This window comes from Macaca mulatta, chromosome 7 (genome assembly GCF_049350105.2).
Source record: "Macaca mulatta isolate MMU2019108-1 chromosome 7, T2T-MMU8v2.0, whole genome shotgun sequence".
In the NCBI taxonomy this organism is placed as follows: Eukaryota; Metazoa; Chordata; class Mammalia; order Primates; family Cercopithecidae; genus Macaca; species Macaca mulatta.
This window is the reverse complement of record NC_133412.1, coordinates 8,727,222-8,751,709: the sequence shown is the minus strand read 5'-3', so window position 1 is coordinate 8,751,709 and position 24,488 is coordinate 8,727,222. Positions and strand designations below refer to the sequence as shown.

Sequence of the window (24,488 nt, the reverse complement as noted above, 5' to 3'; positions counted from 1 at the left end):
TGCATCATTGCACTCCAGCCTGGGAAACAAGAGTGAAACTCCGTCTCAAAAAAAAAAAAAAAAAAAAAAAATAGCATGGGGGGAATGAAGCCTCATATTTTGACAATAAATTCCTCCTGGCATATATTACAATCTGATGCATTCTTAAATGTGAATTCCTTTGTGCTATAAACATTAAGTGCCGCATTTTCTCAATGCTGTGAGCTTTTAATTCTGCGGCATGGCTCTGCGACTGTGGCTGTGAGTAGGGACGGCTGTGTTGATGTGTACGTGGTCATTCCACACCTTAGATGTGAGAGGTGCACTCTGGTCTGTGGTCGACAGCTAAGTTGCTCTATCTCTTTAAACTTCACTGCACCAAACTGGAGAACCCACAGCTGCTCTTTCCCAGTGGGTCTGGGCAGTAGCTGGGGTTGGTTTGCAAGCCAACTATAATTTTCTGTGGCGGATTCTTTTTCTTTCTTTCTTTTTTCTTTTTCTCTCCTTTTTTTTTTTTTTTTTTTTTTTTAGCGCTCCTGCGCACTGCCTGATGTTCCCTCCCTGGGCTGGATGCCAATGCTGGGAGACTCAGAAGCCGCGTGTGGAAGATGGCAGCGTGGGTGTGGCCTGGGTGCCCACATGATGGAGTAGAGGGAGCCATTATCCCCAACACAAACCTGCCCACTGACTCGGACCCGCACTGGACTGTGGGACCTGGTTGGACGCCCTAAAATGTGGGTTTTGTGATGGTTATAACAGCCTGCATTGACTGGGTCCTCAGCCAGTCTCAGGGTCTTTGGCAATATTTAGAACTTGCTTGGCCCTTTGTCTTTTGATACTTATCTGGCCAAATTTGGCCTGAATGGACCAAACTTTGGCCTTTTCTGTTTCTGGGCAGGCACTGTTGGGCACTGCCAGAGAGAAACCTCAAAGTCAGACATTACATCGTCTGGGATGCAGCTGTGCCCAGCAATCCTGGGGTGTCCCCAATCCAACTTTCTCTGCCGCTTTCTGGAGTGGCTATTTCAAGTCTCTGGTTTTCTGAAGCCCTCAAGTCTCTCTTTCCACTTCAAAGAGAACATTGCAGTCATTGATTGGGAACTTGCTCCGAGTGAGGGGCAGCTGTGCCCACCCTCCCATCCTCTCCCACACCTAGGGAGTTCATGGCTAGCTCTGCCCTCTGGGCACTGGCCCCCAGCCAGAGACCTCTGCAGGGGCAGTGCTCCATCTCATGCCATCTCTTGCCTGCACCTTCCTCTCTGCTAGTGCCTTTCTTCTGTGTATCTGGCTGTGTGGGAGAAGTTCTCTAGCAGCAGAGCCCTAGTTCAACGGTTTAAAAAAAAAATACACCATAGGTTTCATGCCCTGAATACCACTTACAGAGCAGCTGCTGGGTACTTGCAATATAGGCAAAATGCAGATCTTGCTCAACTCTTCTGGTGTCTGTCTTTGTTAACTAGCCATCGCGCTCCCCTAGCTAAAATGGCTGTCTCTGGAGGGGTGACACGGTCATTCATGGCGGGTAGCAGACATCAATCGCTACCACTTGTTTTCTTGGTGGTGGTAATGGAGACCCTCCAGAGAACCCTTACACCCCTCTGAATCTCCTCATGGCAGGAAAACTGGGTTGTGCTCTGAAATGTCATAAAGTCATATTTGGAGGGCTGTGCTGACTCTGAGTCGCTGGCTGAGATCGCTTTCTTCCTGAACAGTGTGCCGACTGCCATGCCACGGCTCCTCATGCAGGCAGCACAGGGCAAAGCTGGGAGGCACATCTTGGACTCTGACATAATGATTTTTTTCCTGCTTCTGTGGTTAAACACATTTAGAGGACCTGCTTTGAAGGTTCCTACGTTCCTGGCTGCATTATGCAAATCATAGGCACGTGTATGTTAGGAATGCAAGGAGCCTGTTTACATCATCTTTTTTTTGTTGTTGAGGCTGAGTCTTGCTCTGTCGCCCAGGCCAGAGTACAGTGGTGCGATCTTGGCTTACTACAACCTTTGCCTCCCGGGTTCAAACAATTCTTGTGCCTCAGCCTCCTGAGTCGCTGGGATTGCAGGCACACACCACCATACCCAGCTAATTTTTTTTTTGTATTTTTAGTAGAGATGGGGTTTCACCATGTTGGCCAGGCTGGTCTCGAACTCCTGACCTCAGGTGATCCTCCAGCCTCTCAACCCAAAGTGTTGGGATTTCAGGCATGAGCCACCGCACCTGGCCTACATCATCTTTTGTGAAAAAAAAAAAAATTGTTTATACACTTGAATGTCTAATCAGCATTTCAAAGGTAACATGCCAAAAACTAAATTCTCATTATCCCTCCTCCCCAGCCACCTTCATCCCAGCAGAGGTGTCACCAGCAGCTCAGGCCAGTGATCTAGCCGTCAGACTTGACTCCCCTCATTCTCTCTCACCCATCTAACCAATCAGAAATATTACTGACTCTGCTTTCCAAATCTACCTTCATTACACCTCCCCCAAACTCACCTCCACCCTCTCCCAGATGCCACCATCGTTCCTGGACAGTTACAGTGGCCTTCTACGGGTCATGTCTCCCCCATTGTCTTCTCTCCCGAATTCTGTTTTCCATAGACAAGCTAGACTATTTTGATCATGAAAATCTCACTGTGCTACTCCCTGCTTACAATAACCTCCTCTCCCGTGTGGAATCAAATCTTAAGTCTTCAGCCAGGCGCGGTGGCTCACGCCTGTAATCCCAGCACTTTGGGAGGCCAAGGCGGGCGGATCACGAGGTCAGGAGATCGAGACCATTCTGGCTAACATGGTGAAACCCCGTCTCTACTAAAAAATAGAAAAAATTAGCCAGGCGTGGTAGCGGGTGCCTGTAATCACAGCTACTCGGGAGGCTGAGGCAGGAGAATGGCGTGAACCCAGGAGGCGGAGCTTACAGTGAGCCGAGATCATGCCACTGCACTCCAGCCTGGGCGACAGAGCGAGACTCCATCTCAAAAAATAAAAAATAGAAAAATCTGAAGTCCTCGCTGTGACTGCACCAGTCCTCCAGCATCCCTGTTTCTTGGGCCTGCCAGGCCAGTCCCCACCTGAGGACTTTTGCACTTGTTATGTCCTCTGCCGAGAAAGCTCTTCCCTGACATCTCAGTTCCTGGAGTGGCTTTCCTTGACATCTTAGTTTCCCAGGGCTGCTGTAACCACAGACTGGATAGCATAAACAACAGAAATGTGGTCTCTCACAGTTCTGGAGCCAGAAATCCAAAATCAAGGTGTCTGCAGGGCCGTGCTTTCTTGCTCTGAAAGCTCTGAGAAAGAATCTCTCTTACGCATCTTTCTCAGCTTCTGGTGGTTCCCATAAACCCTTCATGTTCCTTAGTTTATAGCCGCATCATTCTAATCTCTGCCTCCAGTGTCACCTGGCGCTCCCACTATGTGTCTGTGACCCTTCTCTTCTTATAAAGACACCAGTCACGCTGGATTAGGACCCACTCTAATTCACCATGACCTCACGTTAACTTGATTACTACTGTGAAGACCCTATTTCCAAATAAAGTCACATTCACAGGTGCCAGGTTAGGGCTTCAACATCTTTTTTTTTCCTTTTTTTAGAGATGGAGTTTTGCTCTTGTCACCCAGCCTAGAGTGCAATGGCTTGTGGTCTCAGCTCACTGCAATCTCTGCCTCCCAGGTTCACGTGATTCTCCTGCCTCAGCCTCCCAAGTAGCTGGGATTACAGGCGCCCACCACCATGCCCGGCTAATTTTTGTATTTTTTTAGTAGAGACGGGGTTTCACCATGATGGCCAGGCTGGTCTCAAACTCCTGACCACAGGTGATCCACCCACTTCAGCCTCCCAAAGTGCTGGGATTACAGGTGTGATCCACTGTGCCCGGCCGTCTTCAGCGTATCTTTTTGGGAGCCCTTTGAACCTTCAATGCATAAAAACATCCTATATCCTATAGATGTAGAATCGCTATTTGCTCTACATCTTGGCCTGTTTTCTTCACCCCATGTCATTTCCCACTACCTGAAACTATGCCCCAAAGGATAGTGGCAGCTGTCTAAATTAGAATCTCCCTACCCATTCTCCTTAAAACTGTACAGGTGAGCAAGGAGAGCAGACACCCATTGCTCATGTCTACACCACATCTAGAAGGCAGAAGACAAAAGTGGCTTAAAAAGGATCCAGCTGAAGCAAGAGAGCGCCCTAGCAATCAATCACAGAAGAAAAAGGGTGTTGTTGATTAAAGAAACTGCCCTTCACTCTAGCAACAGAAGAGGGAGCAGTTGATCTGCACAACCAATAGGCCGCTCAGGCCCCTAGGCCTCCACTGCATTGTCTGCTATTGCCAGTCCAGGGAAACGCAACAGAAATAAACAAGAACAATCACAAAGCAGAAAAGGAGAACCACACTTTCTGGCAGATGGAGCCACTTTGGAAAACAGTTTGGTGAGTCCTCAGAAAGTTAAACATGTAATTTCCACGACCTAGCAATTCCACTCCTAGGTATATCCCAAGACAAATGAAAACATGTCCACACAGAAACTTGTACATGAGTGTTCCTAGCAGTATTCCTCCACAAGAGCCAAAAGGTGGAAACCACTCAAACGCCCACCAACTGATGAATAAGTGAACACGTTGTGGTATATATCGATACAACAAGAGACTATTTGCGGTAAACAGGAGTGAAATACTGATTGATACTACAACATGGATTAACTTTGAAAACATTGCTGGGGTTCGGAAGCTGATGCCCCACATTTAATGCTTTGTACATGCGGAACTGAAAGAAGAGCTTCAAGGTGTCTGTCCTCCCTCCTGCCCAAACATAGGCTTCCCTGACATTTCCCCATCTGTCTAAAGTCTGGGCCTACGAAGGAAAACAATCACCTCCAGTCACTTCCCTGAGTTTTCATTAACTGCACCCATATCTCAGGAAGGAAAACTAAAGTCTGTCAACACACCTAGGCAGAATTTGTCGCAAACCATTGTCTGCTCTGCAGGCCCAAAAGACTTTACCGCAGACCGTGGTGTGTTCTTCAAGCCCTTTGAATCTTCCGTAGTCATCATTTATTGCCCCTCCCCAAAATTCCTCTTCTCCTACTCCCATAACTATGACTAGGGAAGATTCAAAGGGCTAAAAATACAAAAATTAGCAGAGCATGGTGGCACATGCCTGTAATCCCAGCTACTTGGGAGGCTGAGGCACGAGATTTGATTGAACCCGGGAGGCAGAGGTTGCAGTAAGACGAGATCGTGCCACTGCACTTCAGCCTGGGGGACAGAGCGAGACTCCATCTCAAAAACAAAACAAACAAACAAACAAACAAAAACAGGCGATTGGGTCATGACGGCTCTGCCTTTGTGAATGGATTAACCCATTCATGAACTAATGGACTGGTGGGTTAACGGATTAATGTGTTATCACAGAGTGGAACTGGTGGCTTTATAAGAAGAGGAAGAGACATGGGCCAGCATGCTCAGTCCCCACAACCCCCGCCCCGCAATGTGATGCCCAGCACCACCTTGGGACTCTGCAGAGAGTCCCCACAACCTCCGCCCCGCAATGTGATGCCCAGCACCACTTTGGGACTCTACAGAGAGTCCCCACAACCCCCGCCCCGCAATGTGATGCCCAGCACCACCTTGGGACTCTGCAGAGAGTCCCCACCAGCAAGAAGCCCTCACGAAATGCGGCCACTCAACCTCGGACTTCCCAGCCTCCAGAAGTGTGAGAAACAAATTTCATTTCTTAGCAATTACTCAGTTTCAAATATTCTGTTATATGCAACAGAAAATGGACTGAGAGTTCTTAAGGAATTCCCCATCACATCCGAGGCTTAACCAGAGGTGACCTTTGTCTGGTTCCCCAGGAGGCTCCTGGAGGAAAGGAGTAGACGCTGTCCACCACCTCATTCATTGGATGCAGGGCCTGAAGGGAGGACCTGTAGAGGGTTTTCCAGCAGCTCCCTTAAAAGGAGCCTGGAGAGAGGTGATTGAATTACTTCCTCAGTGCGTCTTATTTGTTAATGACATGCTGATTTCAATGATCCATGTCATCCCCGTCCCTATTACCATAAATAATGAAGCATTAACTGTACGTGGCAGTGGCTGTCTAGAGCAGCAAAGAGCCGATCCCACAGTGTGTCTGCCCTGTCAAAAGCATGTTGGCTGTGCTTAAAAATGACACTCCAGCCTGTCCCTGCAATCCCCATGCGCTTTCATCGTGAGTCAGGACTTCAAGATGCTATTCATTCCGAAGCCATGTCAGCTCAGCTGTCAAGATAAGAAAGTTTATTGCATCTTGTATTTATGATAAACTGGAGTGACATGCAGATTTTGAATTTCTTATTCTAAAGCCATTTTAATCTAGGCTAAATGCAGCCTGTCAAAAGGCAGGATCCATGGTTGGGGCTGGGGACTGAAGGGAGGCGACAGCAGTGTGGTTGGCAGACAGGGGAGAGGGAAGGTGAGCAACAGAGAAAGGTGCCTGGGTTCCCAAACAGGGTTCCAGACGCAAGTCCACGCTGCCTAGAAGTGAGATGGCTCTGGGGCAGGACGCATGAAGGGTCTCGCCCAGAACAGTGGTTCCAGCGGTGATTCCCAGGGATCTATGGAAACCCCGAGCCGGGGGGAAGCTTGAGTCACAAGATGTTTCAGCCCTTTTGAGGACTAGGTATTTGTGAACAAAGGCCGGCCTTGGAAATTGAATATGCTCTCGACTTACAATGCTGCCACTTAAGAGGTTGTTGGACTGGGGGTTACTCATTCAGGGCACTGTTGTCACTTCTGGGGTGAGAAAAGCCAAATTATTACACGCTGAAGCGGATGTGTGGGGCCTGAGGTTTATGCCACCCAGGAGCTCTCTTTAAAGAAAAGAACAACAAAAATTGTGGTACAGAATTGCTTGGGTCCCTCCAAGGAGTCTACCCAAAGGGCCTGCAGTGAGGGGTCCTAGTACCCCAGGCACAGAGGACCATGAGCTGCCCAGGGCGTCATGCCTGGGGAAGGCTGAGATGTGAAGCCCGGTCCCCGTTCCTGGCACAGAGAGCCTAAGACCTTTGGAATCTCTGCAGTGAGAAGAATGAATGTTTTTTGTGTACTAAAGAGATGACTGGAGGCTGGGAGCCCCCGAACAGCTTCAGGATGAGGGCTGGTCCCGGAAAGACCAAGGCAGGATTAGGGGGTTGGAACTTTCAGCCCTACTCCCTGCAAACCTCCTCTGGGGAGAGGAGACAGGCTGGAGATTGAGTTAATCACCAGTGGTCAATGATTAATGAATCATGAATCATGCCCATGTCATGAAAACTCCCTGAACATTCCTGAACAATGGAGTCTGGAGAATGTCCAGGTTGGCAAACACGACCGTGTATTGACAGGGCGGCACACCTCCGACTCCATGGGGACAGAAACTCCTGGGCTCGGGACCCTTCCAGACCTAGCCCTGGCTGTTTGTCTGTGTCCATGGTAATAATCTGGTAATAGTAAATAAGTGTTTTCTTGATTTCTGTGAGCTGTTCTAGCCAATTATTGACCTGAGGGAGGTGGAGATTGTAAGAACCTCCTGACTTGGTAGCCAAGTCGGACAGAAGTGTAGGTTCTCTGAGTACCTAAGACTTGTGACTGGCGTCTGCGGTGTAGGCGATCTTGTGGGACCGAGCCCTTGAACCTGTTCAGTCTGACATTAGTTAGTGTCAGAACTGAATTGAATCATAGGACACTCAGTTGGTCCTGGAGAACTGGCTGGTGTGGAAAAGATCCCACATTTGGTGTGAGAAGTGTTTGAATAAAAACAGCTCAAGCCCATTCTTCATTTCTCAGCAGGGTGGCTTTTGTTTGCTTTGCTGCTCCAACATTTCATTACTCATCTGGGCCCCAATGGGCCTTTATTAAGAAGATAAACCTTTTAACATAAAACTAGCTCCAGATCTGAGCCACTCATTTCCCCTGAAGCTCTCTGGGGTCCTCGTAGGCTCTCTGTTTGGACAGGTGATCCCAGCGAGTCTCCCAGCTTCAGAGGCTGAGAGGCTGTGATCCCCATCAAAGGCAGCACACACCAGTTTCCCCCAAGGAGCCCCCATCTGCCTTCAATTCCACCTACAGTAGGACAGAATTGGCAGTGGGCACAGCTGGCTGCCATGGCTTCCAGGGGCTGGAAGGAGACAGTTTACTGCAGGGATTCTTTTTTTGTTTGTTTGTTTGAAACAGCATCTCACTCTGTTGCCCAGGCTGGAGTGCAGTGGCACAATCTCGGCTCACTGCAACCTCCACCTCCTGGGTTCAAACGATTCTCATGCCTCAGCCTCCCGGGTAGCTGGAATTACAGGCACACGCTACCACACCCGGCTAATTTTTTGTATTTTTAGTAGAGACGAGGTTTTGCCATGTTGGCCTGGCTGATCTCAAACTACTGGCCTCAAGTGATTCACCTGCCTTGGCCTCCCAAAGTACTGGGATTACAGGCATGAGCCACCGCGCCCAGTTTACTACAGGGATTCTTATCCGAGGGCCTATGGATCCCAAAATGGCATGTATAATTTTTATTTTTAAGGTCTGCTTTTCTGAGGAAATCAGTTGTCCAGTTTTCAGATGGGCCCTTGACTGCCCTCAAAGGTTAAAAATGATTTCCAGGTGAAAAAATAAAGAAAAATACTGTTGCATTCTCTACTTTTTTTTTTTTTTCTAAAAGTCAAATCAAGTATGGGAAATTCCAGTTATCCAGGGTGCCTCGACCAGGGAGTCTTCAGGCCGCTTGAACATGGAGGCACCACACACCGCCCATGTGTAATCACCCAGTGGGCTCTGCATGCCCACTGCCTTGACAGAGCCGATTGATCAAGACAGGGGAATTGCAGTGGAGAGTTTAATTCACGCAGAGCCGGCTGTACAGGAGACTGGAGTTTTATTACTACTCAAACCAGACTCCCTGAAAACTTGGGGATCTGGGTTGTTGAGGATAATTTGGAGGGTTGGGGGGGGCTGGAAAATGGGGAATGCTGATTGGTTGGGTGGAAGATAAAAATGTTCCTGGAAAGGGGTTCCAATCCAGACACCAAGAGAGGGTTCTTGGATCTCACACAAGAAAGAATTCAAGGCGAGTCCATAAAGTTGGCAACTCCATAGGCAGGGCAGTGGCATGAGCTGCTCGAGAGAGTTTAGTTATTTCTTGATTATACGCTAAACAAGGGGTGGATTATACATGAGGTTTCCAGGAAAGGGGCAGGCAATTTCCAGAACTGAAGGTGACTCCCTCTTTGAGACCATATGGGGTAACTTCTGGATGTTGCCATGGCATTTGTAAACCGTAATGGTGCTGGTAGGAGTGTCTTTTAGCATGCTAAACATTATAATTAGAGTATAATAAGCAGTGAGGACGACCACAGCTCATGAGACTCATTATAAGACGTCGTCATCTTGGTTTTGGTGGGTTTTGGCTGGCTTCTTTACCACATCCTGTTTTATCAGCAAGGTCTTTATGACCTGTATCTTGCACTGACCTCCAACCTCATCCTGTGACTAAGAATGCCTAACCTCCTGGGGATGCAGCCTAGTAGGTCTCAGCCTTATTTTACCCAGCCCCTATTCAAGATGGAGTTGCTGTGGTTCACACACCTCTGACAAAATCACAGAAAGTCGAAGCTGTCCTCTTTTGCCGAGTCAGTTCCTGGGAAGGGGCCACAAGACCAGATGAGCCAGTTTATCAATCTGGGTGGTGCCAGCCCATCATCGATCATCATGTGCCGGGTCCAGCCCATCATCGATCATCACGTGCCGGGTCTACAAATTATCTCAAGCACAGATCTCAGGCCTTACCATAGGGAGGTTATCCCCAGGAGCAATTTGGGAAGGCTCAGAATCTTGCAGGCTCCAGCTGCATGACTCCTAAACCCTAATTTCTAATCTTGTAGCTAATTTGTTAGTCCTGCAAAGGCAGTGTAGTTCCCAGGCAGGCAGGGAGTTTGTTTTGGGAAAGGGCTGTTATTGTCTTTGATTCAAAGCAAAACAATAAACCAAGCTCCTCCCAAAGTTAGTTCATGCCCAGGAATGAACAAGGACAGCTTGGGGGCTGGAAGCAAGATGGAGTCAGTTAGGTCAGATCTCTTTCACTGTCATAGCTGTCTGTTATAATTTTGCAAAGGCGGTTTCACAGGGACATTGCTTTGGTAAGATCTACCATTTCTCTGAAGGTTGAGTTTGGGATGCAGTAGCCTTTGAGTACCGCTGTCCTGTTGCTGTGTGTGTGTTCAGGGCAATCCAGGAAATCTGGAGAAACCAGAGCGTGTGGGACCCGCCCCCATTTCTCTGGTGGGTCAGGCAGGAGGGTGACTGAGGAAATGTGTCCTGGGATACTTCCCGCCTCCCAGGGTGCGTGGGACTCAGCCCTTCCCCAGCCTGCAGAGGATGGGGGTGCTTTGCCAGCGGTCAAGGCATGTGCCCCAGGGGGCCAGGAAGCCTTTATCAACTCCTTACTACCCCAGCTGGAAGCAGCAAACGCTCCACCCTGTCCTGCTGCCTAAGCACAGAGGTTTTTTTGTTGTTGTTGTTATTGTTATTTTTGAGCCAGAGTCTCATTCTGTCGCCCAGGCTGGAGTGCAGTGGCACGATCTCAGCTCACTGCAACGTCTGCCTCCCGGGCTCAAGCGATTCTCCTGCCTCAGCCTCCCGAGTAGCTGGGACTACAGGCGCCCGCCACCATGTCCAGCTAATTTTTGTATTTTTAATACATACGGGGTTTCACCATGTTGGCCAGGATGGTCTCGAACCTCTGACCTCGCGATCCGCCCACCTCGACCTCCCAAAGTGCTGGAATTACAGGCGTGAGCCACTGCGCCCGGCTTGACCACAGACTTCTAATCAGATTTTTTCTTTCTTCTAAATTCCTGTGAGACCAGCCGCCTGAGGGATTAAGAATATCGAGGGATGTAAGGGAGAGTGAAAGAAGGGGCACTCTTCCCTAGGGAAAGGGAGGCAAGGAGGGAGGGGTCGCGGAGGGAAGGAGGGGGCGTGGAGGGAGGGAAGCAGGAAAAAAGGGGAGGGAAAGAGGGAGGAGGGGGCGCGGAGGAAGGGGCGGGCCTCCCCCGCCGGCCTCCCTTCCTTCCCTGCTGCCCCTGCCTCTCGCACTAGCGCCCCACACCTGTGGCGCCCTCGCCCTGCCCAGTCCCGCGGCCTCCTCGCCACCGCTCCCCCGGGCTCCTCTCTCCCCCTCTGCCCGCCCCTTCCGTGGGGCCCGCCCCTCCGCCAGCCTCCGCCCCGCTGGCTTCCCCTTCCTGCAGCCCCGGACTCGGAACCTCCCCGGCCGCTCCAGGGCCTGGGCGCGGCTACCCTTCGTTTCTCCGACCTCGTGCTGCAGCGCCGGGCCCCTCGGCCGCGCCCTCCCCTCCTCCCCTGCTCACCCCACGGTTGGCCTCCGGGTCTCCAGCGCGCCGCCCCCGTCCCCGCCCTCGGCGTCCCGCAGCCCCTGCCTCCTCGCCGCCCTGCAGTGCCGTCCTCCTGGGGGGGTCCCTCCGCAGGCCCCTGCTCTGGGCACCCAGGCACTTTCCGCCCTGAGCGTGGCAGCTGCTGCCGGGGGTCCTGGGAGCGCGGGATGGGAGCTCCCACGCAGCGTCCCACGGGCTCCTGGGCGCCGCGAGCCCGCGCGACTCGCACGGAGCAGGTCCACCCGCAGCGAGGGGCCGCTCACTACCACGGGGCCCGCCAGAGGGCAAAGCCCCAGACAGACAGCAAATAGGGAGGCGGCTGGCACCTGGGGAGGCCGAGGCGGGAGGATCGCTGGAGCCCAGGAGTTCGAGACCCGCCTTGGCAACATAGTAAGACCCCACTCCAACCGCCCACCATCTCTACACTAAATTTAAAAATTAGCCGGGCGTGGTACCAGCACTTCGGGGAGGCTGAGGTGGGAGGATCACCTGAGCCGGGGACGGTCGAGGCTGCAGTGAGACGAGATCGCGCCACCGCACGCCAGCCTGGGCGACACAGCCCAGACCCCGTCACAGAGCAAAATTGAAGGAGGCGGCGGTTTCCTTCCGGAACCACTGCAGATCAAGTGCAGGGAGCTGTGGAACTCCTGGGCACCCAGCCCTCGGCGCCCTGCACCGCCAGCCCTAGAGCTGGGGTGTTCCGGCCCGGAGGGATAGGGGTTTGCAGGGTGGTGAGCACGGAGGCTGCCCGCGGGGCGAGGGAGCTGCCGGGGAGGAGGCAGAGAGGCCGGCGTGGAGAGCCTGGGAGGCTGCAGCGCAGCGGGGCCCCGGCTTTGTCCGGAGCAGTTTTCAGGAAAGAGCTGAGAGGAGCGGGAGGGAGAGGAGGAGGAGAACCAGGCCGGGATTTTCCCGCCTGGGGTCAAACCAAAGCAAACAAACCAAAGTGATGCGCCTCACGGGTGCCTTGCTTCTGCCCCTGCCGCGGCTGAGATTTGAAGGAAAGCCACTGTGCCGAGTCCCAGCGGGGGTTTTGTAAATGCTGCGGAATTGGTCCCTCACGGTTCACAGCGCAATCACCACACTTGCTTGGCCTCCTGGAAAGCCTTACTCTCTTTTTATAATTAGAAACATTTTTTTTTGGCCGGGTTCGGTGGCTCACGCCTGTAATCCCAGCACTTTGGGAGGCAGAGGCGGGCGGATCACCTGAGGTGGGGAGTTGGAGACCAGCCTGACCAACCTGGAGACCCCTTCTCTACTAAAAATACAAAATTAGCCGGGCGTGGTGGTGCAGCCTGTAGTCCCAGCTACTCAGGAGGCTGAGGCAGGAGAATTGCTTGAACCCAGGAGGCAGAGGTTGCAAGTAAGCCGAGATCGTGCCATTGCACTCCAGCCTGGGCAACAAAAGCGAAATAACGTCTCAATTTTTTTTTTTTTTTTTGTAGCAAGGGGGTCTCACCATGTGGACCAAGCTAGTCTCAAACTCCTGGGCTCAAGTGTTCCTCCAGCCTTGGCCTCCCAAAGTTTTGGGATTACAGACATGAGTCACCGAGCCCAGCCAGCCTTACTGTTCGGAATGATGTCACATCTTTGTGGACTGTTGAAAATGAGGTTGTTTTCCTCAGTCTCCTAGAAGCCCCGAAATAGCCATACAGATGTCCAAGCAGTTCTGGTTTGATTATCAAGGAGCATGTATAAAATAGCTACGTGTGAATGGGGTCTCTGCAAATGGAAACTGGCGGGGGAGGCTCGGGACTCAGAGGTCTGCGGGAGGAAGTGCGTAATGAACACATGCCCATGGCCTCTCCCCGTGTGCCAGGGCATCCTCCCACATAGGCCAAAAGTGCTCTGCAGAACAAAGTACTTTTGGTCCACAGAATGCCTCCCAGCTCTTGCCTGCAAAGGGAAGAAAGGATAGCTGAGGATCATTAAGCAGAATGCCAGAAGATTTATGGAAACCCCCTCTGATAGCTCAACCTAATTGCAGCTCCCTCCAGCGTGCGAAATGCGGCTAATGGACAGCTGCTCCTGCGGCTCTGATGTTGCTAGACCTCCTCAGCACTCAGCCCAGGGCAGCCAGGAAGAATGAATAGTGATTCAGAGGGATAGGAGGAAGCTGTGTGGCATTTCACAGATACTTATTGTAAAACTGCTGCTGGCCATGTCTTCTTTTCCTATCAGAGCTAATGAGTTTTGATATGTGAACATTTCTTCTCCTTCATAGGTAATGTGTTGATTTGGCACTTTAATCTTAGAATAATCATTTCTAAAACCAACCCAACTGCTTTTCTCTACCATTTTGGCCTTAGCAAACAGATGAGTCTGTAGACTTGAGCACTGCTTGGGCACCGTCTGTGTGCAGGTCAGGCAGGGGATGCTGGTGGCTGGGAAACACAGAGGATGGAGGGGTCTTAGGTGCACATGAAGGCGTGGGGTCAAGTCCACAGGGGGTCGCCGCTGGCAGCAGTCCGGGAAGGCTTCATGGAGGAAGGGGGAGTTGAGTGATAAAGCGGTCCCCAGGTAAGGGGGAAGAGCATCCAGGGAGAGGAGACTGCTTCTGGGAAAACCGGAGGCATCACCTGGCAGGGGCTGGTATGGTGCTGGCTCAGGTGGGAGGAAGAGAGACCCCAGGGAAACTAACAGGTTCCATTGACAGGAGGCCTGTCCGGTGGGGAGGCGGGCTGGGGGTGGAGCCATGGCTGCAGGCCAGAGGGCTGCCTGACCAGCAGGTGTGTTGGCCAGGGTCCTTGTAGCAAAAACAGGGAGCTGAGGACCTCATGGCAGATGAACAGTTCCCTGGAGAAATGAGTGGCAGTAGCTGCAGGGGCTGCTTCCTGGTGAGGGCTGCCTGGCCAGAGCACGGCCTTACATGGGAGGGTGCTGCCACCCAGTGACCCTGCAGGGACCCTGTGTGGAGGGAGCCGGGGGTGGCATGGGGATAGTTGCCTTGCTCTCCTGCTCTCGGCCTCCTGCAGCTCTCGCCACTCCCCGCCCTGCCACACGAGGTCAAACCCACCAGGAGTCAGAAGGTGAAGGGCGAGGTCCCAGGGTGAGGCGCAGGGAGGAGACGGCAGCAGGGAAGGTGCTGCCTGCTGCAGAGTGAGACCTGGGACTGCCAAACACAGTGACGGGAGCATCCGGGAGCTGAGGAGGCCTGTGGGGGGAGGAAGACAGTGGCTGGCAGTGACAGGAAGGGAGGGCCAGCATGGGACGGCAGTCCCAGAGCTCGGGCTCCCTGCCAGGCCAGCCTTTGTGACCTGGGGGTGGAGGTGGCAATTGCTGTCATATCATAAACACGTCAAGCTTACAGTGGAATCTCTAGTGTGGCTTGGGAACAAATGCATGTGCAGGTGTTTGAGTATCTGCCCTTACCTAAGCTCAGGGAGCAGGAAAACGAAAGCTTGCCCTGTAAACACATCAGCAGTAGGGCTTATGTGTGTCTCCACATTGGAACCCCCAAGACAGAGACTGGAGGCGGAGTTGATTTCCAAGCCCAGAGTGCTGGGCAGCCTTTGGGTTTTATGTCTGCTTACTTGGAGCTCAGTGATAGAAATCTAGGCCCCAAAAGAGGAAAGGACTCTCCTGCATAACCAGCACACCCAAGGAGTGCTTCAGGTGCAGCTGGATCCAGGCATCCTCAAATAGTGTGATTGGGAGTCCACTTTCCTTTCTCACCTTGGCTTGGCTCTGCCCTGCTCTGTGTGTTGTTTTCAGACGAGGTGGGGCCCCAGCAGCTCTGGTCCCCTTGATATGATCCCAGAGAAGAGCCAGCCCTTCCCTCCTGAGTTCTACACCGTCCCCTAAGGGACCCCAAACTGGCCTGATGGGAGGTCTCAAGCAGGCCATGTGAAGGGCATTGCACAGGAAACACAGAAACGGGAATTCTGTAAGGTCAGGAGAGCTCTGGCCACTTTGTTCTTGGGCCTGTTTTTATGATCCTCCCTCTACATGTAGCTCACACTTCCCTGCTCCTGTACGGGCACCTGGTGAGGGGGTTGTCATGGCCTCCTGCCACTCATGAGGCTGTCAGATACTACCTGTGGTGTCCCTGCATTCTCAAGCTCCAAATTGTCAACTAAGAAATGGTCATTTAAAAAGAGAAAAGTGAGGCCGGGCACGCTGGCTCATTCCTGTAATCCCAGCACTTTGGGAGGCTGAGGCGGGCGGATCACCAGAGGTCAGGAGTTGGAGACCAGTCTGGCCAATGTGGTGAAACCCTGTCTCTACTAAAAATAGAAAAATTAGCTGGCAGTGGTGGCGGGCATCTGTAATCCCAGCTTACTTGGGAAGCTGAGGCAGGAGAATCACTTGAACCCGGGAGGTGGAGGTTACAGTGAGCCAAGATCATACCACCGCACTCCAACCAGGGTGACAGAGGGAGACTCCATCTCAAAAACAAAACAAAAAATTGATTTCTGAAATGGACGAAGGTTTTTTCCACGGGCGGTGCCATCAGTGATCATGCCTGTTCCACTGTGAGGTCGGTCGTGTGCTCTGTGACATTTCGCTCTCAAGGCTTTTTTCTTTCATTTATGGCCAGTCCAAATGGTTTCACAGATAAAGAAATCTACAAGCCCAATCGTGGTGCGAGAAAAAAACTTTAACACTCTGTCGTTCAGAAGGAAATCAGGAAGAGGAATTTCTCCTTTGAGACTAAAAGAAAGTCAGCTTTAACCAGTGCATCGGGGGGCTGGCTCGATGTGGTAAACAAACCAAAGCATTGTTTTTAAATCAACAGAAATACATTTTTTCCCCTCAACAATGAACTCATTGTTTTTCTTGGGGTGGGGGTGGGTGCACAGGATTTACTGTTTTGTTTTTTTTAACCCAAAGAGAAGGAAAACACTCTCCTTACTCCTGAAAATGGTGAGTTTGTACATTGCCCCTTTATGTGGAGCAGTGTCATTTAAGCAACTACAGACAGATGAGTGAAGACGAATCTCGTCCATCAGAGGCTGGGCTCTCAGGCACCAGGACCAGGGGCTTTTCTTTTAATAAGCGAAACCTCTTCTCTGTGGGACCCAAGGCTTTGGATTCCTCAAAGCCTGGAAGCTAGAGCTGGATGACAGGCTTGCTTCGGAGTGAATTTCTTGAGGCAACTTCAAAGTGACAGGTTTCGTTGAAGAAAAAGCTCTTCATGGGGTAGTTGGGAAGATGGTTGGACCCTGTGTGGGGACCAGGAGGAGGGGAGAGGGGAAAGAGAGGAGAGAACAAGCTCTCTGCTGTCACTCTAAGAGCACCAATCCCATCATGGGCCGGACCCTCATCGCTTGGTGAAGCCTGATCACTTCCCAAAGGCCCCGCCTCCTGGTACTGTCACTCAGGACCCCAACCGTTTTTTGGCACCAGGAATTGGCTTTGTGGGAGACAATTTTTCCATGCACTGGGTTGGGGGGATGGTTTTGGGATGATTCAAGCGCATTACATTTATTGTACACTTTATTATTATTAACCTGTAATGTATAATGAAATGATTATACAACTCACCATAATGTAGACTCAGTGGGAGCCCTGAGCTTGCTTTCCTGCAACCAGACGGTCCCATCTGGTGGTGATGGAAGACGATGACACCCGAAGTGTGTTGCTAATGTCCAGTCTGCTCTGTGATCTCATTTTGGTCGCTGTCACTGCAGAAAACCCTGCTTCACAAGGACAGGATGTTGGAAATGGAAGTGGGCTTTTCAGGGCTTTGGGGACAATCTCAGGAGATTCTGCCTTCACTGTAATCCAGAATGTATGGAGATTTGAAGTTGTCGCAAACATACTTTGAAGGCCACCAGATGCAGCTGTACCATTGAAGTCCATCAGCTCACTTGCCTCGATAAAGCCTGCCACTGCATACAGCTTCGTTGTCACCTGCCACTCACTGATAGGATTTTGATAGGACTGTGCAAGCAATTGATTTTTGATGGTCTTTGTGCTGTCAAAACTCTCTGCTAATGTTCATCTGTATTTGCAGCCACTCCCAAGCGCTAGCATTGCCGTCTCAGCTCCACCTCAGATCGTCAGGCAGTAGTTAGATTCTGATAAGGAGCGTGCAACCCAGATTCCTCGCATGCGCAGTTCACAGTAGGGTTCGCGCTGCTATGAGAATCTAATGCCACTGCTGATCTGACAGGAGGCGGAGCTCAGGCAGTCATGCTCACCCGCCCACCTGCTGCTCGCCTCCTGCTGTGCGGCCCAGTTACTAACAGACAGGTGCTGGTCCGTGGCCCAGAGACTGGGGCCCTCCTGTCACCCAACCAAACTGGGTCCACTTGCCCTCAAGCAACAGAAGCCAAACACCAAAGCACCAAGTTTTTGCTACCAGAAGGCTTTATTGCCAGTTGATTGACATGGAGACTGGAGGAAGTGTTCCTATCTGACTTCCTGCTGGCCTCGCACCATAGATGTGAGGGAGGGATTTTGAGGGTGGGGTTTCGGGGCTGGACAATGATTGGCTGGAAGGAGGGGGCTTTATGGAGTCCCTCAGGCACTCACTGTTGCCTACATGCGGCTTCGTGGGTTGCATGTTTTAAAAAAAGTTGGCATTAGCATGAACTGGAAGTGGGGTTTTTGACCCTCTGACATCAAAAGGTGGCTGGTGGGTGAGTCAGTGCACTCTGCAGACTCGTCAGCCGTGTTGGCTCCAACCGGTCCCTCCTGGCAGCCCACTAAGTTGCAAATAGAGGGGATTGTAGCAAATTGTCTTATTCTCCACTGTCCTGCAAAATGAGCTCAAGAAATTTTGCTGGTTAACAAATCCTGTCTAATCCTGGGGCAGGTTTCAGTACCATCACGTTAGGGATGGGGGCCTCAGCATATGAGTGTGGGGGGTACACTTCAGCCCATGGCAAGCTGGGTACTTGGGCTCCCTTCCTCGAGATGAGAATGTGAACGCACAGAAGCAAAGCAGCCCATACGAGGTCACAGTGAGAGAGGGTGCCGTGGAGTCAGAAGGCACGGCAGGGACCCAGTCCCTAGGACCCTGTCTCTGAGCCCCAGGCCCCGTGCTGAGCAGCAGGAGTCACTGCGTGCCTCTGCTTTGTGCTTTGTGACCACGCGTCACGGCCAGGCTGGGATTTTCCACCCTCTGTCCGTTATCCCCATCTTAGCGCGAGGTCACAGGCCTGCAGGACCTATTCCTGGCCCCCACAGGATGAAGGAGGAAACCCGTGGGAACTAGTGCACGGCCCTGAAAGCAGCCTCTCCTTGCCTCATTGTCCATCAGCACAAGACACTCCCACCAGCACCATGACAGTTTACAAACGCCTTGGCGAAGACCTAGAAGTCGCTGCCTTTTTCCTAGAGATTTCCGAATAACCCGCCCCTCATGTGCATGTCATTAGAAGTCAGTGTAAGTGGCTGTGAGTGCAGCTGCCCCAGCCCGTATGCTGCGGACTCTGGGTGCACTGCTGAGGAGTTAGCCCTGGCCCAGTTCAGGAAAAGTGGCTGCCTAATGCCAGCAGCTGGCCTTTGCATTCTTTCCTGGGTGAAGCCAAGAACCCTGAGGGGCTAAGTGCCACTGTGAGGGCCCGCCTGCCACCTGCATCCAGTGGGAGGGCGTCATTTCCAGGTTTCCCGCCAGTGCTGCAGCAAACGTCCCTGTAGCCCGCAGCTCGCACACTTGCTTGCATTTTTTTTCTGTGAGATGAATCTTCGGCCGCAGGATTGCTGAGCTGAGTCTAAAGGATTTCAAAGTTTTATTTTCAATTTTTTTTTCCCAATTGTCCTGTAAGAGGGCAGAACCACTTTACTCTCTTCCAGTGGCAGATGAGAGGTGCTTCTCAACACCGGCCCAGCCCCAGGGATTATCCCTCACTTTAGTCTTGGCCACTCTGAGACGATCCACAAGGGGAGCTGATGACTCACTGTTTTCCAGACATTTCTTTGGTGGTGGTTGAAGTTGAGTGTGTCTTCATGCTCACTGGCTGTTGTTCTTCCAGGAACTGTCAGTTACTGAGCTCTGCCCTTAGATTTGTCATCCAGTAAAAACTGATCGGCAAGAGCTCTTTGTATATTAAGAGAACTACTTTTACTATTAATGCGTGACAAAATATTCTCCCCGTTGACTTGATGTGCTCTCCGTAGGTATAGTCATGAACCACATAACCACATTTTGGTCAACAACAGATTGTATATAACAGTGGTCCCATAAAATTAGAATATCACATTTTTACTGTACCTTTTCTATGTTTCGATGCGTTTAGATGCACGAATACTCATGACTATGTTACAGCTGCCTACATATCCAGCACAGTGCCATGCTGTGCTGGAGCCGTGGAGCGTAGGAGCCACAGGCTACACCATACAGCCTAGGTGTGTTGGAGACTGGACCATCTAGGCTTGTGGAAGTGCCCTCTATGATGTTCTCATAACAGTGAAATCACCTAACAATGCATTTCTTGGAACGTGCCCCTGTTGTTAAGTGGCACATGACTGGTGTGTTGCTTTTTGTTTAAAGTCTGCATTTTAACATCAGTAAAGAGGCACAGTTTACACTTTACATATCCATATATACGTATGGGTGTATGTATGTATTTTTTGCAACAGGGTCTTGCTGTGTCACCCAGGCTGGAGTACAGTGGCATGATCTCGGGTCACTCCAGCCTCCACCTCCCTGGCTCAAGCAATCCTTCCACCTTAGCCTCCTGAGTCGGTGGAACCACAGGCGCGCACTGTTGTGCCAAATTTTTAAAATTTTTTTGTAGAGACAGGGTCTTGCCATGTTGCCCAGGCTGGTCTCGAACTTCTGGACTCAAGCGATCTGCTCGCCTCAGCCTACCAACATGCTGAGATTACAGGCGTGAGCCACTACACCTGGCCTACATGTATTTATTTTTATTGTCATATTTATCTGGATTTTTTAATGACTTCTGATTTTGTGGCATGTTTAGAAAGGCTTTTCTTGTTCCAGGATTATAAAAATAGTCACCTATACTTTCCTTGAGCATTTTTATTATTTCACTTTTCAGATTTAAATTTTTGTTTCATCTGGAATTAATTTTGGTCAAAGAGTTCAATAGGGGTACAATTTATTTTCCCCCAAAGAGGCAGGACAGCTGTCCCAATATAATTTACTAAAGAGCCCATCTTTCCTCTGCCAATCAGAAATGCCAACTTTACTATAATGTCTGCAACTTAATCTCAAATGGTAGAGCAACACACATATTTATAGTGTATGTGTGTTGAAATTAAAGCAAATGTGGGGAAATGTTAGCATAGCAATTATTGAATCAAGACAGTACATTTGGCCTTCATTACCCATGGGTTCTGCATCTATCTGCCCATTCAACCAACTGCAGGTTGAAAATATTCTGGAAAAAATATTTTAAAAATACGATAATAAAAAATACAAATAAAAACTAATATAGCATAACAACGATTTCCATAGCATTTACATGGTATTAGATATTACAAGAAAACTAAAGATGACTTAAAGTATATAGATGGCCCGTGGAGTTTATATGCAAATACTTTATCATTTTCTCAAGGATTTGAGTCTTTTCAGATTTTGTTATCTTTAGGGGTCCCGGAGCCAACCCCCTACAAATACTGTAGGACAACTGTATATGGAAGATCATTACACCATCCAGTTTTGTTTTCACAATAAAATTGTGTTTAGGCCAGGCGTGGTGGCTCATGTCTGTAATCCCAGCACTTTGGGAGGCCGAATCACCTGGGGTCAGGAGTCCGAGAACAGCCTGGCCAACACGGTGAAACCCCGTCTCTACTAAAAACACAAAACAAGATTAGCTGGACGTGGTGGCACATGCCTGTAGTCCCAGCTACTTGGGAGGCTGAGGCAAGAGAATCGCTTGAACCTGGGCGGTGGGGGGTTGGCAGTGAGCCGAGATCGTACCACTGCACTGCAGCCTGGGGGACAGAGCGAGACTCTGTCTCTATTAAAAAAAAAAAATTGTGTTTAAAAGTCTAAAAGAAAGGGAGCGTTAGAATGGAGATACAGTCTCTACTTTCAAAATGGATGGTTGAGCAAAAGTTCATTTCCTGCAGAAAGGCCTGGACGGGTGTGGCCAGGACAAGCTGAGACCTGATGAGGAAGGCAGAAGGGCGTCAGGCAGGGCTTGCACTGCAGGAAGATGCTCTGGCCGTCCCTGAGTAGAGAAGAGGGTTGTGATGTGTGGACATGGGCCTGTTGGGGGCCTCCAGCTCCAGCTTGAATCACTGTTGCCATTGATGTGCAGGAGAAACCCGTGGGAGCTGCTGGCCCCTGGGGACAAGGGCGGTGGATGAGCTGGCGGGAGCGGGCAGCTGGCTTATGGCGAGGTGGCGGGTCTGGGATAGGCTGCGGCCTTAGGGTTGGTGGTGACCATGTACCAAGGCACACGGCTGGCTTCCCTCTCACCTGCAATAGCTGGGCCCTGGCTCACTGCCCTTCTTCCTCCTGTCACACCAGTCACACCGAGAGAGGGCCCTGCACGTGGTGACAGCATGGGCTGAACTGACTCCATGTGGCCAAGCACCAGGGACACTCCTTTACCTCCTCAGGAAGGCTCAGCTGCAGAGGAGCAGAAGGAAGATCCGAAGATGAGAAGAAGGATAAAAAGTTGGAGGAAGGGCAGGAGTGGAGAGTGGGCCCGCCAGGGAGGGAGGGGGAGATAGAGTGGCCAGCCCTGCCCGCATCCCCCACCCACACCCTAGCCCCTTCCTAGCAGAATTGGTGACACTTTTCTTCCCAATGCCTTTCAGATTTCCAGAGCAGCTCAGAACTGCTCACAGATAACAGGTTTGGGGTTTTTAGCCTTTTCTTCCTAATGACAAGGCTCCTGAGAACAGGAGCAGCTGCCATCTGTAGGGTAGTCATCATCCTCCTGCAATGGGGAAATGAGTCATTTTAGCATAAAATGTAGAACTGCCATGAAATTCAAATTGCAGTACGTTGACAAGAATTATAATGTTTGCAGAAAGTCTCATCTAGGAGGCTGAAGTGGTCCTGCCGGAAGCCCCGTCACCTGAGAGAAACGGCTGCAGTCGCCAGCAGGGTCTGACCACCTCTCCCAGGGGGGACAAGGCTGAGGCTGCCTCTTAATTTTTTCCACCCTTTTTGCTCCTGGACATTAAATAAGACAGAGAAAGCAGGAAGATGGAGACAGAGCACCCCTGCAGATAAGAGTCATCATCCAAGAGAGTATCAGCCGAGTAGGCAGAATTCTTGCCAATTTAGTTGACTGTGCATGGGAGGGGAAGTTTCTAAGACCTTCTGGAAACAGAATATTTTCTTAAAAGGGCCACCAATGATACCCTTTGGTCATTCCAAAATGACCTCTCTGGGCCTGAAGCCCGTGTAAGAGGTGAAAGCAGCTGGACTTCCTGGGTCCGGTGGGGACTTGGAGAACTTTTATGTCTTACAAAAGGATTGTAAAATGCACCAATCAGCGCTCTGTAGCTAGTAAGAGGATTGTAAAATGTACCAATCAGTGCTCTAAAACACACCAATCAGCACTCTGTAAAATGCCCCAATCAGCGTTCTGTAAAATGCACCAATCAGCAGGCTCCTAAAAGTAGCCAATTGCAGGGAGGATTGAAAAAAGGGTACTCTGATAGGACAAAATTGGAACATGGGTGGGGACAAATAAGGGAATAAAAGCTGGCCCTCACCTCACCACCCCTCTAGCCAGTAGCTGGGTTCCTTTCCGCACTGTGGAAGCTTGTTTTTTTGCTCTTTGCAATAAATCTTTCTGCTGCTAACTCTTTGGGTCCATGCCATCTTTAAGATATGTAACACCCAGCGGGGTGTGGTGGCTTACGCCCATAATCGCAGCACTTTGGGAGGCTGAGGCTGGCAGATCACAGGAGATTGAGACCATCCTGGCTAACACGGTGAAACCCCGTCTCTGCTAAAAACACAAAAAATTAGCCGGGCGTGGTGGCGGGTGCCTGTGGTCCCAGCTACTCCGGAGGCGGAGGCAGGAAAATGGTGTGAACCCGGGAGGCGGAGCTTGCAGTGAGCCGAGATTGTGTCACTGCACTCCAGCCTGGGTGACAGAGCCAGACTCCATCTCAAAAAAAAAAAAAAAAAAAAAAAAAAAGAGAGATATGTAACACTCACTGCGACGATCCACGGCTTCATTCTTGAAGTTAGAAAGACTGTGAACCCACCTGCCACCAATTCCAGGCACATCTGGTCCATCTTCCAGATCCAGGGAAACGAATGCCCTGGTGGCAGGAGGGAGTAACCTTCCAGCTGATAGCAGTTGTTCAAATAATAGCAAAGGCACATAGGAAGTGTGTTGCCAAGGTACAGTCTGACAATTGCTCCAAACACAAATTTTGCCTCTAAGCTCCTGTAAAGCCGTGGGTTGTACTCAAAAGCTCTAAATTCTTTGTGCAAAGGCTGGAGAAGGCAGCGAGAGGGCCACGTGCGGGTCTTTTCTCAGACTGTGGGAAATGAGGCTATCATCCCTTTGGGTGGCAGGGTGGCTCAGAGCCTCTGTGCCCACAGCAACCAGAATGAGTTCCCCTTGGGGTCATGGACCCGGTATCTCAGTCGAGCACATGGTCATTTTCACCAAGGCTGGCTGGTGTTGTGTAAATTTAGTGGCCTGTGCACACGAGCGGCCCAGACCCTTGGGCAGCTGCCAGTGTGGGCTGGGGTTTCCCTGTTTTGAGGGAGCCACCCGGCACCTGTGAGTGAGTCCTGTCACCTGGCAGTCTGGCAGGCAGGTGTGGCCCGTGGCAGGGTGAGCCCCTGGCATGGATCTGCTGGTTCCCCAGGTGAGAGTTTCTATGTGGCCAAAGGTCACCAGGAACTGACAGCCAACGCTGAGCAAACCCGAGCTCAGAGTTCACGTTGCCAAGCAGAACCTGCCGATGTGCTCTGCAGGGAGGCATTTTCTTGGTTGGCCGACACTCCCCGGAAGGAGGCGTGGGCCGGCCAGTGCGCCCAGCAGCGCCCTAGAGCACTGCTCAGGGCAGACGCGGGGGCTGAAGTGTGGGGTCAGTGTGCTCCCGCCAGGACCAAACCCAACACTTCCTGCCTCCTCCCTTCCTCTCTCAGGTGGGGCTGCTGTTGGGGAAAGAAAAGCAGGGAGGACAGTGTGGGAGGCTTTTTCAGGGCCAGACCTGGGAATGGGGTACAGTGAGGGGCGGCACAGGTCACCTGGCCCCACTAAGGGCCA

General features: G+C 51.1%; 2 long non-coding RNA genes across 4 annotated transcripts in view; both read right to left on the bottom strand.

Moving 5' to 3' along the window:
- LOC114679352 (uncharacterized) overlaps positions 1-17,945 on the bottom strand; it is a 45,502-nt gene extending 27,557 nt beyond the window's left edge. The window contains exons 1-3 of one of the 3 annotated variants that reach the window (XR_013395483.1): positions 17,136-17,945; positions 16,858-17,009; positions 10,685-10,852 (exon numbers count right to left, since the gene is read on the bottom strand). This is a non-coding gene — a long non-coding RNA (uncharacterized LOC114679352). Of the gene's footprint in view, positions 1-10,684; positions 10,853-11,862; positions 12,000-16,857 lie in introns of those variants that run through there. The other 2 variants (XR_003731158.2, XR_013395482.1) reach the window with 2 other exon arrangements.
- Positions 17,946-19,050: 1,105 nt separating this feature from the next.
- LOC144329833 (uncharacterized) lies at positions 19,051-24,038 on the bottom strand. Its single transcript, XR_013395484.1, has 3 exons — positions 23,420-24,038; positions 21,716-21,868; positions 19,051-21,580 (listed from the first exon to the last, which is right to left on the bottom strand). It is a non-coding gene; the product is annotated as an uncharacterized LOC144329833 (long non-coding RNA).
- Between the last annotated feature and the right edge of the window lie 450 nt (positions 24,039-24,488).